The following is an 18,759-nucleotide window of genomic DNA, read 5'->3' as shown; positions in this document are numbered from 1 at the left end:
CTCTAAAAATTAACCTTGCGTGGCACAGCTCAACAACATGCAATGCTTGTTTCACAAGTTGTCAATTGTTTTTCTTTTTCCAGCTGAAGCAATCTAACATCTATTTTAGGTTATAGTCCAAGAACATGGAAACACACATAACTACTTGCATGCTCGGAAAGAGGAGCAGAGTTCAATAGACAGAACTGAGCAATCTTACAGCCATTGGAACCATAGCAGTCCAGCAATAGCCAGTCATGAATAACCATGGGGAATAAGTAACACACAGGAGGTGAAGGATCCAGTGTGGGTATCAGGGAAAAACTCTCTGCTGCTTCAAATCAAACCCAGCACAAAGTTGGGTATAGTTGCTGGAGTTCGATCACCTCAGCTCCACGTTTACAATGTAGGCTTTCCACAGGCTCGTGCTTAGGCCAACCATCTCTAGCTGCTTCATCAACAACTTTCCCTTCTCCATAATGTCAAAAGTAGGGATGTCCACTGAAGATCATACAATGTTCATCACTATTTGTGCTATGATTAGTGGCTAATAACAATTGTACCACTCAAGTACCAAGTAATGACAATCTCCAAAAAGAGAGAAATCAACCATTTCCCCTTGAAATTCAAAGGAATTACCATGATGGAATCCCCACTATCGGGCAGGGGGAATGCATGAGGTAGCATGAGTTGGAATGGATGCAGCAGCATGTGGAGTTATGGGGGTATGAATGACTGTGTGAGGGTTTGAAGGCTATTTGTTGCCATATTCCTTTTCTTATACATCCCAGAGCACAGAGACTGTTGTTTAATAAAGCTGCCTCTGCACCATGCAAACTGTGGCTTTTATGACACACATGAACATCTGAACACCACTTTCACATCATTCCCACAATCTATGGAAGTTTCTTAAGAATTGAGTTAGTAAATTCTGACTTTCATTTATTCTGTGCTCCCAAGTCTTAAACAAAAATCCAGGACATAGTTTTCTCTACTTACCCTGTCTTTCCAAATTCATGTACAGATCCATTGCAATCTATGCTCGCGCCTCTCTGATATTTTTCAAATAAGCATTATTATTGTGAAACTGCCCACATAGCAAATCATCTCTGTGAATATTCACACAGGTGCACTTTCAGGAATTATTCATGAATAGTCGGTGGAGACAAATGCAGAAGCATCAAGTTCGTGGACCCAAACACTACTGCAGTCGGTATTGTTTAACATAATACAACAAAGACTGAATGGGGCATTTCCTAATCTTCACACAGAGAATGGCTAACCACCTACTGGGAAATGAGTCCATATTGCCTGTGATTTTGCATTCAATTGATTTCAACAACTGAAAACTTACACCAGGAAGTTTCCTTGTCTGTGTTTGACCTGATGCCATGTGACTTTATCTAATCCTTATTCAATGTTGAGGCCTCACAGGATCACTCCCGCTGAAATATCACAGATATCAGCACCATGATTGAATCTATCCTGCTGGTGGGACAAAGCATAGCCAGAGATAGTAATAGAAGGGAACTGGGACTTTGGCTGTAAGATGTAATTAAGTAAAGATAACAAGGTCAGATTCTTCCTTAAACAGTGTTGAGAGTGTGTTGCTGGAAAAGCACAGCAGGTCAGGCAGCATCTGAGGAGCAGGAAAATCAAAGTTTCGAGCCAGAGCCCTTCCTCAGGTATGTTGCCCTGCCTCCTTGTTCCTTAAACAGTTCATGTGACAGTTTTCCTAATTTTAATATAGTCCCTAGATGCTAAAGAGGAAGATTTTACAGCATCGGTTGGGTAGAATCTTGGGCTATCTTTGTTGCTTCCCTTGGCTGGTGAAAACTGGACCACGTTTTGGCTTTATACTTGATTGACTAGAGGACAGATAAGAGAAACTACCTTGTTATGGATCTGAAGTCACATATGGTGGGAGACAGTAGCCTAGTGGTAATATTACCGGACTGTTATTCCAGAGCTCTAGGTAATGTTCTGGGGATTTATGTTTAAATCCTGCCATGGCCAGTGGTGGAATTTGAATTCAACAAAAATCTGAAATTAAGTGTCTAACAATGACCATGATTCCATTGCAGATTATTGGAAACACTCATGTGGTTCATGCATGCTCTTTAGGGAAGGACACCGCCATCTTTACCTGGTCTGGTCTAAGTGTGACTCCAGACCTGCAGCAAAGTGGGTGACCTTTAACTGAACTCTGGGCAAGCCAGCAGCACCTACCTCCTATGAAGGAGAGCTAGGTTTCATTCAGGACATTAGTGAACCGGGTGAATTGTTTTACTGCAATCAGGTAGTTTGCTGGTTGCCATTACTAATACTTGAAAATTAATCAGAATTTCATTTTGTGAATTAATTGAATTTAAATTTCCTGTGATAGGAGTTTACTGTGTCATTATTTCAGGGTTCAGGATTACGAGATCAATAACATTATCCCTTATTGAGTGGAACAATTTTCTGTTTGCACAGTCTTAAAGGCGTATATGTTCCAATTGAAAGTAACGATTGGAACATATACGTTGTTATGCGAGTCTGAATGTTAAGAAGATAATGATGCAATCAGTTCTCAGTGTTTTGAACGGCCAAAAATTAAAAATGTGTTGCTGGAAAAATGCAGCAGGTCAGGCAGCATCAAAGGAACAGGAGAATCGACGTTTCGGGCATAAGCCCTTCTTCCTGAAGAAGGGCTTATGCCCGAAACTTCAATTCTCCTGTTCCTTTGACGCTGCCTGACCTGCTGTGCTTTCCCAGCAACACATTCTTAAGCTCTGATCTCCAGCATCTGCAGTCCTCACGTTTTCTAGGGCCAAAGATTATCAGGATCACTTTGTGGCTTTTGTAATTGATAAATCCGTTTGTCATAAGTACCAAAGCAAAGAAAAATACTGTGGAAGTTGGAAATATGAAATATCAGTGGAGAATTTGGAAAGTGCTCAGCTAGTGGGAAGCCAGGGAAGTGATTGCTGGGCCTCTTACTGAGATATTTGGATCATCGATAGTCACAGGTGAGGTGCCAGAAGACTGGAAGTTGGTTAATGTGGTGCCACTGTTTAAGAAAGGTGGTAAGGACAAGCCAAGGAACTATAGACCAATGAGCCTGACGTCGGTGGTGGGCAAGTTGTTGGCGGGAATCCTGAGGGACAGGATGTACATGTATTTGGAAAGGCAAGGACTGACTAGAGACAGTCAACATGGCTTTGTGCAAGGGAAACCATGTCTCACAAACTTGATTGAGTTTTTTGAAGAAGTAACAAAGAGGATTGATGAGGGCAGAGCAGTAGATGTGATCTATATGGACTTCAGTAAGGCGCTCAGCAAGGTTCCCCATGGGAGACTGGTTAGCAAGGTTAGATTCACATGGAAAACAGGGAGAACTCGCCATTTGGATACAGATACAAAGGTAGAAGACAGAGGGTGGGGGTGGACGGTTGTTTTCCAGACTGGAGGCCTATCAGAAAAATTAGATTCTTGACATGGAGAAAAAAATGTTTTGAATAGTGAGATGAGAATCTCACTCGTGAGTGGCGAGGAGTCACACCTCATTCATTTCTAATCTGACTTCATATCTAAGCAATTTCATATTCTCCCACACAATGGAGAGAAACTAGACTGCAACAAGTGTTGACATAAAAGTCTAAATGTGTGCTCCAGCTCAATGTTTACTCCTCCAAGCCTCTATCATTTGTTTCATTCTCTCCTGGGAAGTAAGCATGTCTGACTGTCCCAGTATTTATTGCCTATTCTTAGTTATCCTTGAGAAAGTGGTCGTGAACTGCCTTCTTGAACTGCTGCTGTCCACTTGGTGTATGGACACTCACAATGCCATTAGGGAGGGATTTCAAGGATTTTGTCCCAGCCATACTGAAGGAATGGCAATATATTTGCAAATCAGGATAGTGAGTAGTTTAGAGAGGATTTTGCAAGAGGCACCTGCTGCCTTATATTTTCAGATGGAAATAGTAGTTGTCTCAGAGGTGCTGTCTAAAGAACCTTGTGAATTTCTGCAGTGTATCTTGTGGATGGTGAACACTGCTGCTATTAAGCGTCAGTGGTGAAAAGAATGAATGTGTGAGGGCATTATGTTAACCAAGAAAGCTACTTTATATGGATGGTGTCAAGCCTTCCAAATGTTCTTGAACAGCAGGTTCAGGTTACTATTCATTGGCAGCGACCACCTGCACTCCCCATCTTCAGAGATTGGCACCAGCCTTACTACATCGCAATGGCACATCTCCAACCCATTTACAATACAGTTATGCACTATAATGCTACACCTTTCATTGTAATGCTGCCAACAAGTCACTTCAAATGTCACTTCAAAAGTCACTCTTCTTCCTGTGTCAAAAGAAGGCGTACCTCAGATTTTCTTTGCTTACTCCCTTGGCACTCACTCAGTTTTCACCTAGTTGGATGCTCGTTTGTTCCTTGCCTTGCCATTTTGAACTTTGTTGCGTCATTCAGAATTTAAAGCCTCACCTCACTTCTGTCCTGCCTTGCTGCTTAGTGTAGACATGGAAAACAAAAGGAGCACAATTTGGCTGTCAATAGTGATCAGTCGAAGTAGGGGGGGAGTGCAGTTGGCTAAACATGTTTCTGTTTAGCGATTTGCACCATCCACGTCACTCCCTAAGCATGTGCCTGTGGCCTATGCAGCAAACACACTGCATGCGCTTCTGCCAAGTGGCCATGTTATCATGGTCTAAGCAGAATATGCTTGGTTGGGTCAAGGGGACTTTTGACAGTCAGGTGGTCCCAGCACAGTCAGTCAAGGGCAGCAGCCAGGGGCTTGGGTGCACTCAGTTGACTGAGATGGTCTGGTTCTGGACAATGCTGTCCACAATTTGATCTCCTTACCTCAGGACTGTGCAATGATGAGACATTGGGCAAACCAGGCCTTTTGAATAATGAGCTGAATAATGAGATTGAAACTTATAAAGTATTTAAAGCGATACACAGGGTAGATTCAGGTAAGAAGCCCCCACCCTGGTTTGGGGAGCCTAGAATCAGGGGTACAACTTAGAAATAAAAAGGGATATATTTAGATCTGGGATGAGAACTTATTTTGACTCAGCGTGTAACAAATATGAAACTCTCTACCACAGAAGGCTGGGAGAGCTTAGTTCTAAGTATTCATCCTTCCTAATGAAGGGCTTGTGCCCAAAACATCGATTCTCCTGCTCTTCAGATGCTGCCTGACCTGCTGTGCTTTTCCAGCACCACACTTTTCAACTTAGTTCTACATATGGTTAAGGTGATTTCTGATTGCCAGTGATGCAATTGGACTGTGGAGATAGCATGGGTAAAAGGCATTGAAGTGTTTTATCAGCCGTGGGATCATATTAAGCGGGAATGCAAGACTGAATGGCCTAGTCCTGTTTCAACATTCCTGTATAGACATATTACCCTATTTGTGAAAAGCATGCACTGCCCTACTATCTTGGATGCAAATCCTGGTCATTCAATCCTCCCCATGGCATTGCTCACTGTAGCTTGAGCATAGTCATCTGAAATTTATCTCCTGCAGGCTGATATTCACAAAGAAAATCCTAGGTTTCACAGGTTGCACAAGGGCACAGAGTTGATTGTCTCTCAAACTGAACTCAATGTATGCACTGACATGCCTTTGTATGCAATGCTGCCATTCTTGGGTGATATAGGGTGGTGGTGGGTAAGGATTATCAAGGGGGAGGGGTGACAGTGTTTCAATAAACCTTTCACACTTATAATCTCCAAGTGTATCTGTGTGACATGCCTTGCACTTATACATCAGGATATGTTCCCCTATGTCATACGTCCATGTAGAGATGTTCCATAGCTCTCCCTGTTAGAGTCCTCCATGGAGGGCTTCAATAAACCATCATTTGTGAGTGATGCAAATCCTGACTGCTCACATTACTGAGGACCAGGTTTTGTTTTCTGATACTCCCAACACAGGTTCATTGAAACTGTGATCAATAGACACAGCCACTGTGGTTAAGGCAGGCCGGAGAATGGGATCATCCTATTGCTGGTGGCTGTTAAAGTGACAGTGTTTATAAAATCCCTACAGTGTGGAAACAGGTCCTTTAGCCCAACAAGCCCACACCAACTCTCTAGAGAGTAACCTACTCAAACCCATTGCCCTGTATTTACCCCTGACTAATGCACCTAACCTACACATCCCTGAACACTAAGGGCAATTTAGCATTGCCAATTCACCTAACCGGTACATCATTGGATTGTAGAAGGAAACCCACGCAGACACGGGGAGAATGTGCAAACTCCACGAAGGCAGTCACCCAAGGCTGGAATTGAACCCGGGTCCCTGGTGCTGTGAGGCAGCAGAGCTAACCACTCAGCCACCATGCTGCACTAAACTTTTGGGCAACATATCTACTTCCAGGGATCCACAAGAGGCCTCTATGGGACCTCTCAAACCCCAATCCACAAATACTTCAAGGCTGTTATCGATGTAATTTGCGCCAGCTCTCACCACTTCATCTCATTCCCCCATGATGAAGTCAGTTCTGCAGCGCATGCAGTAGGCTTTAACAACATAACTGGTTTCACAGGTGTGGGGCACTGTAGACTGTACACACATTGTGTTGAGAGAGTTATATCATATTGTAGCAGGCACTATTTACAGTAAAAGGTTTCCATATCATCAATGTGCACATCATCTGTGATCACCTGTATTATGTGATGGAGGTCTGAGCCAAGCGTTCTGGAAGTTACCATTATGCCTATATCCCTGAGAACATTCATGTTCCTTCTTTGGTTCAAGGGTTGGATGCCTGACAAGGATAGTTACTGGGAGAAAACTCTGCACCCCTACTTGGTGATTCAGTGACAAAACACTTGACTTGAAGTGGAGAGGAGATACAACACAGTCCATTCTTCGACCAGGGTCAGCATGGAGCAGGTTACAGACCCCCCTGAAGATGAGATTCTGATTCTTGGATGGGTCTGGAGGTTGAGGCTAGAGGTGGGTCAGCGATGGCATCAGTGATGGTTGAGGCAAAGTTTGCTGCATAATCCTAGCACACTGTGGTCTGCATAACTGAATGAGCGAAGAGGGCTCCTGCTGACTACTGAAGAGCAGCTGCAGTCTTCTGAGGATGAAGATGAAGACATTGAGCAGTGCAGTATTGGGTACAACAAGCCAGACAGGACTTAACTGACATCTGGTTCCAATAGATGTATGGTGGGTATTCACTGACTGTAAATCTTTTATTACATGAAAGGCATGTGGTCCCTATTTATTCCCTGAAGCAAATGCAGCTTGTTTTGCTTGTATTTTCTACACATTTGCTCACAACAGACAATCACTTTCAACTGTTTGAATCATTCCATCATCTAATGATTTAAAATGAACAGATGTTATGCGATTGCTGGGCAGCAGGGTAACAGCAGGGGCCTCATTTGCATGGCAGTAAGGATGAGTAACTTGTGTAGCATGATTCTTATAGCAGCAGTAACAATGACAGTAAACAGACCAATGATGATGTGGCAATATACTTGTGAACTTGAACCGGTATTTGCAATTAAGTCTTAACCTTGCTACCCACATACTGTCAGAAACCTTTCTCTCCCATTTCCCTACTACCATACGTGCTATGGGGGAATATTCCTGACTGTCAGCACTTGACCTTCTTCAGACCACTGCATTTAAATGTGAGTCAATGCCAGAAATTCTGGAAGGTCCTGACAAGTGGTGAATACTTCTGCTGCTGGTGAGCACACGTTAACAAGAACTCAATGCCAAAGGGGCACGGTGAATATATAATGTGGTGAGCAGCGTAATATTATGTGCAAAATTTGCCAGGGGTCACAGAGAGAAACACACCATGAATCTCCCCAGAATTTAAACTTTATCAATTTTTGGTAAAATTCAGCCCAACCTTGATGTTTAATGTTGTTGATGGACCTCTCCTTCTCTATTGCTGCTGCCTAAGTTATTACTGATTCTGCTATTTATTGCTTTAATTACAAGGTATAATGCATGGTCTTGACAGTGGAAGATCCACTCACGTCAGCATCAGCTTAATGTGGTTAGAGCAACATGACTCAATACGTCAATAACAGTTAAAATGGGATAAGCAAAAATCCAAAGCAAGGTATGAACATCATCAAACATATCTGTGATTGGTTTACAGTTTAGGTTTGATCCACTTTTTTGAGTCCCTGGATGCTTGCTTGTGTGAAAGAAGCAATGTCTAAATATAACCCCCTCCCTGGCACAAATCACTTTCCATTTCCATGGATGATTACAGCTACAACAACATTGAAGAAGCTCAACACCAATCGCGACAAAACAATCAATTTTAACAAGAAACAATTCTTCACCACCTATGGTTGGATGTGGCCTATCTACAGGATACAGAGTGACAATTCATCAAATCTTATGAGCTAACAGCTCTCAAACCTACAACTACCAGCACCTGGAAGATCAAGGGAAGCAGTTAGCACTCCTGCCTCACAGCATTAGGGACCTCAGTTCAATTCTAACTTCGGGCAACTGACCATGTGGAGTTTGCACATTTTCCCCATGTCTGCATGGGTTTCCTCCAGGTGCTCCTGGTTTCCTCCAAGAGCCCAAAGATTTGCAGGTTAGAGTGGATTGGCCATGGTAAATTGCCCCATAATGTCCAGGGATGTGGAGGTTAGGTGGATTAGCCATGGAAAATGCAATATTATAGGGATACGGTGGCGGGAGCTAGATCTTGATGGGATGCTCTTCAGTGGGTTGTGCAGAATATTGGGCTGAATGGCCTCAATCTGTAGGGATTCAATGATTCTGTGAGCAGCATGAGATTGCTATCATCCAATTCTACTCCAAATCAAACCTCATCCCACTTGGACATTCTTACATGGTCACTAAAATGACCACACTGTGGGAGAGCTCGCACTGCAGTGGTTAGTAACATGGGATCAGAAGTATGTCATTTGCCCCATTGAGTCTGCTTGTACCATTCAATTAGTTCATGGCTGACATTCTACCTCAAGGTCATCGTTCAAAACTATTTCTGTATCCCTTAATGTTATTAGTCTCTCAAAACTAATTGATTTCTGGCTTGCATATGTTCAAAGTCTGCGCTTCCACAGCCCATTTGGGTAGAGAATTGCAAAGGTTCAGCACCATTGGAACAAATTCCTCCACATCTCCTTTCTAAATGACCCACACCATCTGAAGCTTATGTTCATGATTTAAGAAGAGAGACAACTATCACACTTTTAAGAGAAATGAGTGATGGCCCATATGCACTGACCATACCAGCAATGTCCTTCCCTTATCTCTAGAATCAATGTAAACCATAAGACAATGTAAACCATAATTAGGCCATTTGGCTCAATATGTCTGCTGATATGTTTCCATTCTCCTGCCTTCTTCTGTCGCATTTGATTCACTTTGAAATGAAGAACAAATCTATCTCTGTCAAAAATGTACACATTGACTTGACCTCCACAGCCTTTTGCAGCAATGCATTACCCAGATTAAGCTCTGGCTGAAGAAATTCCTTCTCATCTCAGTTCAAAAGGTTTTTTCCGTCACTCTGAGGTGTGCCCTTAGGTCCTAGTCTCTCCTGTTAGGGGAAGCATCCTCTTCACATCCACTCTATCCAGGCCCCTCTGTAAGTTTCAGTGAGATTGCCCTTCATCATTCAAAACTGCATTGATCAAGGGTCCTTAACTGTTCCTCATATGACAAGCCCTTCATTCCAGTGATAATTTTCGTAAACCTCCTCTGGACCCCCTCCGATGAAAGCACATCTTTCCCTAAATATGGAGTTCAAAACTGCTCACAAAATTCCAAATGTGGCCTGAACAGAGCCTTATATGGCCTCAAAAGTGTAATATAATTCTTGCTGGAATGAAAAGCTATCAAGAACAATTAGAGTGAAAACTTAAGAAAAATGCATGGGATAGAGTCATAGAGTCATAGAGATGTACAACATAGAAACAGACCCTTCGGTCCAACCCATGCCGACCAGATATCCCAACCCAATCTAGTCCCACCTGCCAGCACCTGGCCCATATCCCTCCAAACCCTTCCTATTCATATACCCATCCAGATGCCTCTTAAATGTTGCAATTGTACCAGCCTCCACCACTTCCTCTGGCAGCTTATTCCATACACGTACCACCCTCTGTGTGAAAAAATTGCCACTTAGGTCTCTTTTATATCTTTCCCCTATCACCCTAAACCTATGCCCTCTAGTTCTGAGCTCCCCCAACCCAGGGAAAAGACTTTGCCTATTTGCCCTATCCATGCCCCATCATAATTTTGTAAACCTCTATAAGGTCACCCCTCAGCCTGTGACACTCCAGGGAAAACAGCCCCAAGCCTGTTCAGCCTCTCCCTATAGCTCAAATCCAACCCTGGCAACATCCTTGTAAATCTTTTCTGAACCCTTTCTAGTTTCACAATATCTTTCCGATAGGAAGGAGACCAGAATTGCACGCAATATTGTGAACGAAGAGATGGATGCTGAAAGCACTATGGAATAAGATCATAGCAGTCAAAAGAGCTGAGGTTGTATTTTGCTTGATTTTCAGACGTGCATAAGTACCTTTAAACTGAAGCTGAAAAGTAACAGCCCATTGAAATGAAACCACGTAACCGAAACTGTCAGGCAGACCGCTTTCCTGTGGGTGCACCTTCTGATAATCATTTTGAAAAGGGAAATAAGTAAACTGTGGCAAGCATCTCAGGGCAAAACCATTTTGAACCTCATTGCAGCAGCCTCTGACAAAGCTTCGAGTTGAAACAAAGAAAAATTTCTCCAAGAGTCAACAATGCATACCAGGGGATTGCTCCAAATCGCTGCCGTGTTTCTGCTTTTTGGGAGTTTCTTTGTCTCATGCGGGACATGTAAGTTTTGCCATTTTTATACCTTCTGTGTTTTAATGAACAAGTACAGCAGTTTGATTGGAAAAGCCTGATTTCTATATGCTTCACCTCTTTTAATTTTCAGATCTCCGGCCAAGCAGGGTTACCACAAACTGCTGCAAGAGAGTGTCTATGAGAAAAATCCCCTATAACATTACACATTACAGGATACAGAATGCTCTTGCTCCATGTGTGGAGGCTGTAATGTAAGTAATGACTATAAATGTTCATCTTCAAACGTTCGGTGTTTATTTTTTTCATGAGATGATGGTGTTGCTGGCAATGCCATGCTAATTGCCCGTGAACAGATGGTACTGAGTTTTGAATACAAGTGAATGACTCTCTAAACCGTCTCAGATAGTGGTTATGAGCCAACCACTTTTCTACTGTTCTGAAATCAGAGATTGCATAAGAATGGCAGCCTTCACTAAAGAAAATCAGTGAATTGGCTGTTCAAAAACTACAACTCCTTTCCACGGTCTCAGGAGCAATTAGAAATGGGTGATAAATGCTGGCATTTAAACGGGTCATGCCCACTTCAGATAAAAGTATAAAACTAAGATGGCTTTCACAATAATCCGGTTGTTTCTTGTTCACTACAATTGATACTACAGTAATCACATTTTAAACCCTATTTGATGGGCATTCGACCATATATGCCTCAATCATGAATCCAGGGCTCTAAGTGATCAGTCAAGCAAAACTTTTGCCAAATCTCTTCTCTATAAGTTTTTCCCACCTCTGACCCACAACATCCACCTCAGGTAAGGACAAGGAGTCCAGTCCCAAACCCATGCCAGCCAAAATGACACTCAACACTTATGCTTTTTCCCAATGAACCTACTCGGAGATGCAATGATAGACTCCTGGAGAAGGTGGAACTTGAGCCCAGGCCTCTGGAGTCAGGGCACCACTGCCCCACCGCCCCAGAAACTTCAAACCATGCTTTTGGCACTTGACCTGATTCACACCAGCTGTCCAGTCAAGCAACCCCCTAAGCAGTCCAAGATGCAGCGAGAGCACTCTTGCATGCATGTTTTAACGTACAGCGAGGAACAGTAATGGCACAGAAACCAATTTCTCTGATCAGCAACTTCTGTCGCACATGCTGACTTCCATTGGTGAATGTTGACACTTAATCCATTTGGCCATGTTATGGATATACCTTCCTTGACCCTCAGGTCCAGGAGTAGCACTTGAACCTGGAGCATGTGGCTCAGAGGCAGGGATGATAGCACTGTATCAAAAGATCTTTCTCATCATGCTACTTTACCCATAAATAGAAGCTTATTTTCTTATTTCTTGGATTTCTTTTTTTTCTACATTTGTCTCCCCTTTTTTCCTAAATGTTTATATTGTTCATAGAATAACGTACTAGTTGCCAGTTATACCTTGATAACCTTGTGCAGGGTGCATTTTTAAACAGAATCTCTACCTCAATTATTGTTCATAGAGTCATAGAGATGTATGGCATGGAAACAGACTCTGCAGTACAACTCATCCATGCCAACAGGATATTCTAAATTAATCTGCTGCCACTTGCCAGCATTTGGCCCGTATCCCTGTAAACCTTTCCTAATCATATACACATCCAGATGCCTGTTAAATGTTGTAATTGTACCAGTCTCCACCACTTCCTCTGGCACTTAACTCCATGCACTCTGCATGAAAATGTTGCCCCTTGGGTCCTATTTAAATCTTTCCCCTCCAACTTTAATCCTATACCCTCTCGGTTTTGACTCTATCCATGCCCCTCATGATTTTATAAATATTTTATAAGGTCAGCCCTCAGCCTCCGACGCTCCAGGGAAAATAGTTCCAGCCTATTCAGTCTCTCCCTATAGCTCAAACTCTCCAAACCTGACAACATCTTTGTAAATCTTTTCTAAGTCCTTTCAAGTCTCACAGTATCTTTCCTTAAGCAGGGAGACCAGAATTGAATGCAGTATTCTTTGTTCAGCAATGGTCCCCAGGACCTTATGATTAAGTGTATAAGTCCTGCCCTGATGTGTCTTTCCAAAATGTAACATCTAACACTTATCTAGATTAAAGTCCATCTGCCACTCCTCGGCCCAATGGCCCATCTGATCAAGGTTCTGTTGTACTCTGAGGTAATGTTTTTTGCTGACCACTACAGAATCAATTTTGGTGTCATCTGCAAATTTACTAACTATACCTCCTATATTCACATCCAAATCATTTATATAAATGACATAAAGCAGTGGACCCAGCACCAATCCTTGTGATACATTGCTGGTCACAGGTCTCCAGTCTGAAAAGCAACCCTCCACCACCTTCTACCTTCTAGCCAATTTTGTATCCAATTGGCTAGTTCTTCCTGTATTCCTAATGATAAAACCTTGTTAACCATCCCTACTGTGTGAAACCTGGTTGAACACCTCACTGAAGTCTATATAAACAACGTCCGCTGCTCTGCCTTAATCTTCTTCATCATTTCTTCAAAAAACTCAATCATTAATGAGACATGATTTCCCATGCACAAAGTCGATCCCTAGTCAGTTTTTGCCTCTCCAAATGCATGTAAATTCTGTCCCTCGGAATCGCCACCAACACCTTGCCCACCTCTGATGTCAGGCTCACCTGTCTTTTCCTTGACACCTTTCTTAAATAGTGCCACATTAGCCAACCTCCAGTCTTCAGGCACCTCACCCATGGCTATCGATGAAACAAATATCTCAGCAATGGGCCCAATCTTCCCTACCTTCCTACCTTCCCTACCTTCCCCCAAAGTTCTTGGGTACAGCAGATGTGTTATTTGATGTTGCTTGAATGAGGATATTGTAACAAATAGCATCTAGGCACATGCAAGAAAAATACCCAGATGGGCAAATGCCCTTTTATTCAGTGGCATTGTATACCAGCTTCAGCCATCTTGAGGAGTATGGCTGGCTGATTTTTCACTGCCTTCAATTTTGACAATTGGCTTGTTGACTGCTGTCAGGAGAGGAGATCTGCAAGGAGACTATAAAAACAAACTAATGTATTACAACAAATTGGTAAAATGCAGCAACGTGCAATGGCACAGCAGTGATGAAGATGGTAGAAAAGGAAATTTCCAAGCTGAAATTCCTCATTTCTCCTGAAGCTTAAAAAATAATTGCCAAACTTGACTGTATTTTCTGATCTCCTATAAGTAACACAAAATGTGCAAAGAATTTGAAAAAAAAATGTTGTCTTTTGTTGGAGAAGATTAATATTGACAAAGATTTAAAATTACCTGTACTTCATTCACATTGAATTATTGTGTTTCTCACCTTATTGATGAGTTCAAAACAGACAATTAAGAAAATGTTGTTAATGAATTCTTGCAAATAGTGCAATGGAAACAGATTTATGCAGTTAGTTATCACTTTGAGATTACCACATTGCTATTATAATAGAGATAAAAGGTTGCAGTCTAGGATTCCTCTGTCTGCTGCAAGAGGTGTTAATGATTCAGTTTAAATTGGGTCAAAATTGTAGGCGTAATATTGAACTGGCAGATTTGCTCAAATGTTCACCAGGTGAAAGTCACACAGAGATCTTGAACATTTTCCCACTTACAGCACTATCGTAACTTCTATTCATGAATGTTAAATATATTATTGGCAATTTATAAGTTCAAGTAAGTGCCTTTGTTTAGAAAATCAACAGCCAAACTCTGAATGTGCACTTGAATTAAGCACAGATCTTCCAGTTCCCAAACTGTGCATCTCCATCCCCACCAGGATGGTCAGACAGCCCTTCATATCTTCATTAACTGGAGGCCCAACCACTCCCTATTCATTTCACTCCACCTCCAATCAGGCTAATTTTGTTCTCACATTGAACAACTTCTTCTTCAATCCCACTTACTTCCTCCAAATAAATAATGCTGCTATGCAGTTCTAATGAAGAATCACCAGACTTGAAACGTCGATACTGCTTTCTTCACGCAGATGCTGCCAGACCCGCTGACTTTCACCAGCAATTCCTGTTGATATTGCTAGGGGTGCCTGCATGGATCCTAGCTATACCTGCCCCTCTGTGAGATATACAGAGCTTTTTTTTGTTCTGGTCATACTCAGCACTCTCTTCCCTCCTTCATCTTTTCTTTCAACATATTGATGACTATAATTGTGCCACTTCTTTCTGTCACCCTAATTTGAACCATTTCCTCAGCTTTGCTGTCAATTACCACCCAGTTCCTCACCTTCACATGATCTATCTCTCTATGTCAGGGAATGAGTTACCAACCATTATTTACTATTCATATATTGACTCTCACAGCTGCTTTGATCATTCTTGTTTACATTTCGCTTTCTGTAAGGACTGTATTTAATTCTCCTGGTTCCAAAATTTCCACTGTATTCATTCAGATGGTGTAACCTTCCATAGCACTTCGGAGTGTCTTCTGGTTTCCCAATCCAGGATACCATACTATTGATTAAAAGTCTTCACCTGAGTTCATTCTATTTCCCATACTTCTGCTCCCAACCTTTCCCCTGCCTCTCAGGACCACAATAGTGTTCCTCTTGTCCTTCCACCCTACCAACCTATTCAATGTTTCATTTTCCACCATTTCAGCCAGCCCCGGTATATGATGCCACCAAATACAGCAACCCTTCACCTTTCAGCAGTCTGTGACATCCTGATCCATCCCTCAATCATTCACAGCGTTACCCCCTATGGATGTTGCACACTTCTCTGTCAGTGCAATAAATGGTTCATCTCACTTTTAACCTTCTCCTTTCTCACTGACTAAGGGCCCAAATCCTTCCTCCAAAACGAACAATGACAGACTTGTAGAAACTGGAAGAACTGCGGTTGCTGTAAATCAGAAACAAAAACTTGACCCAAAATGTTAACTCTGATTTCTCTCCATAAATGCTGCCAGACCTGCTCAGCTTCTCCAATGTTTTTGTTTTTGTTTTTGTTCGTGACATACTTGTTATTCTTTCAATTTAGCATTTTGCATTTGATGCACATTGTGTAGCTCCTTTATATTGGCAAACCAAATGCAGATTGGGGGATTGCTTTACAGAACACATGCAGTGAGTCTGTTAGCAAAGGGACGTCCTTCTTGTTGGCTGGCATTTTGCTTCCCAATCTTGACTTCACTCTACTCTCTCACGTCAACCTATTGACGTGTTCCAATTGAGCTCAACTCAAGCTTAAACAACAGCACTTTTTCTTTCAACTGGACATATTATGAACTTCTGGACTCAGTTCAACAAATAGACAATAAGACCAGAAGACCATTTTAAAAATGAAGAGAAGAATTGGGCCATTCAGCCCATCAGATCTGCTCCATCACTCAATTATGGCTGATATGTTTCTCAACCCCATTCTCCGCCTTCTCCCAATAACCTTCGATCCCCTTACTAATCAAAAACCTGTCTATCTTGATCTAACTACACGCAATGACTTGGCCTCATCTGCAGCAATGAGTTCACAGGTTAACCACCCTCTGCCAAAGAAGTTCCTCTTCATCTCTGTTCTAAAGGGTTGCCCTTTCACTCTGAGGCTGTACCCTCAGGTCCTAGTCTCTCCTTTGAGTGGAAACATCTTCATGTCCACTCTATTTAAGCCTCTCAGTATTCTCTAAGTTTCCATGAGATCTCTCCTCATCCTCCTATACTCTATTGAGTTCAGACCCAGAGTCCTCAACCCTTCCACATAAGACAATTCTTCATCCCCAGGATCATTCTTGTGAACCTTCTCTGGACTCTATCAAGGCGGGCACATCCTTCCTTAGATACGGGGCACAAAACCGCTCACAATATTCCAAACATTATCTGACCAGAGTCTTATACAGCCTCAGCAATACATCTCTGCTCTTGTATTCTAGCTCTCTTGAAATGGATGCTGACATTGCATTTGCTTTCCTAACTATCAACAGAACTTGCATGTTAACCTTAAGAGAATTCTGAACTAGTGCCTTTGTTGCACACCTTTTAGATTAGATTACTTACAGTGTGGAAACAGGCCCTTCAACCCAACAAGTCCACACTGACCCGCCGAAACGCTACCCACCCAGACCCATTCCCCTACATTTACCCCTTCACCTAACACTACGGCCAATTTAGCATGGCCAATTCACCTAACCTGCACATTTTTGAACTGTGGGAGGAAACCTGAGTACTCGGAGGAAACCCACGCAGACACTGGGGGAACATGCAAACTCCACACAGTCAGTTGCCTGAGGCGGGAATTGAACCCAGGTCTCTGGTGCTGTGAGGCAGCACTGCTAACCACTGTGCCACCGTGCCACTCTTAACTTGGCACCAGGCAGGCAACACGCCATGAGGGACATATGATTCTGTTTACATAGGATTCTATCTGTACCCCTAATTAAAGAATCCCTTGCCACTATCACTTTTCTCTTTGCTTTCCCTGATTGAATAGCCTCTTGTTCCATGGTACAGTGGTCAGTTTGCCTGCTCCCTTTTGCTCATCTACACAGGGAGCAAGTACCTCACACCTGAGCTGAGGCTCACCCAATGCTAAATTAAGATTCCTCTACCTGCTTCACTTGCTGTCTTGTTCCTGACCACTGGCAAAATTTGAAGCACTTAACCTACAGGGTATGACTGCCTCCTGAAACACAGCGTCCAGGTAACTCCCCTGCTCCCTGAAATGTGCCGCAGTTTAAATGCTCAGACTCCAGCTCATCCACTCTGAGCCAGAGTTCCTCAAGCAACCAACACTTGCTGCAGATGTAGTCACTACGAATCATTTGAGATCATTAACTCTATCCCTGTTTTAGTCTATGTTTCTTTCATGATGACTTTCTACATGTTCTAGTTCATTCATTTTGAATTTATATTGCAGCTAGCCTGCCATTCATACCTCATTTCGACAGATCTCAATTCTTTATGACTCCCATTACCACTCCATTCAGTTTGGCAACATGAAACCTTTTGTAATTTAAACTTTCATTCCATTACACCCCAGACCTTATCTTTACTGCTTCTTCCCACCATTCCTCTTGCATCGATCATAACCTATGGTATTTCCAATTTCTCTGTTGCAAGGTGGCAAACATGAAATGCCAGTCCTGATCCTCAACACAGATTCTTCCTGATCTGCTCAGAACTTTCAGAAAATATTGTTTCTGTTTGAGATATTCAGCATCTACAATGTGTTGATTTTGTACAGAACTTCCATTGCAAAGTTCAAAAACCAGCTGTAAAGAGTAAACAAAAAGATAAGTCCAAGCTACTTCTCATTATTGCCACTGTTTTCTTCTGCATCAAATTGTTGCAAGCCTTCATTATGATGATTGTTCCACACATGAAATCTGCTTGTGGTGAATAGAAAATCCAAGTACCATAGATGCTGGAAATCAGAAATAAAAGCAGCAAGTGCAGTAAACATTTAGCAGGTCTAGTAACAATTGGATGCTGTCAGATTTATTCATAGTAGATTTAACCTAATTAATGGGATACCACTTATCAGGAAGAAAAAGTGACAATCTCCTAACTTTGCCGTTGTATAGACTACAAGGGCCATTGCAGTGGCATGACCACTTGTAGGACAAGGTTGTATTTTTTATTTTATTCTGATATATAACAAGCAGTAAAAGGAACTTCACATAAATCGTGGCTCATGGCTCCAATCCATAATCTATTTGAAGTGTGCGTACAATTTATCCTCCTCAGAGTTGTAAAACTGTGTTAATCTCTCTGCTAGTTTCTACACAGTAGAGAAAGGAGCCATCTGTTCTCATCCTGCTGCACGTTGGGTCACAATGAAGATCAGAGAACTGCAGTAAGTTGAACTAATATCAAGTGGTGCTTGTCTTCTTCACTTGATACTTACTGTCAATGCAATTCTCATTTTGTCTGCTATGATATAAATATTTGTAACCTGAATCCTCAACACACTTCTGTGGAAAGTGCTGTCAGATCACCAAATGGGAT

The sequence above is a fragment of the Chiloscyllium punctatum genome, chromosome 6 (assembly GCF_047496795.1).
Source record: "Chiloscyllium punctatum isolate Juve2018m chromosome 6, sChiPun1.3, whole genome shotgun sequence".
NCBI lineage: Eukaryota > Metazoa > Chordata > Chondrichthyes > Orectolobiformes > Hemiscylliidae > Chiloscyllium > Chiloscyllium punctatum.
The sequence above is the reverse complement of the archived record's forward strand: the minus strand, read 5'-3'. Positions refer to the sequence as shown.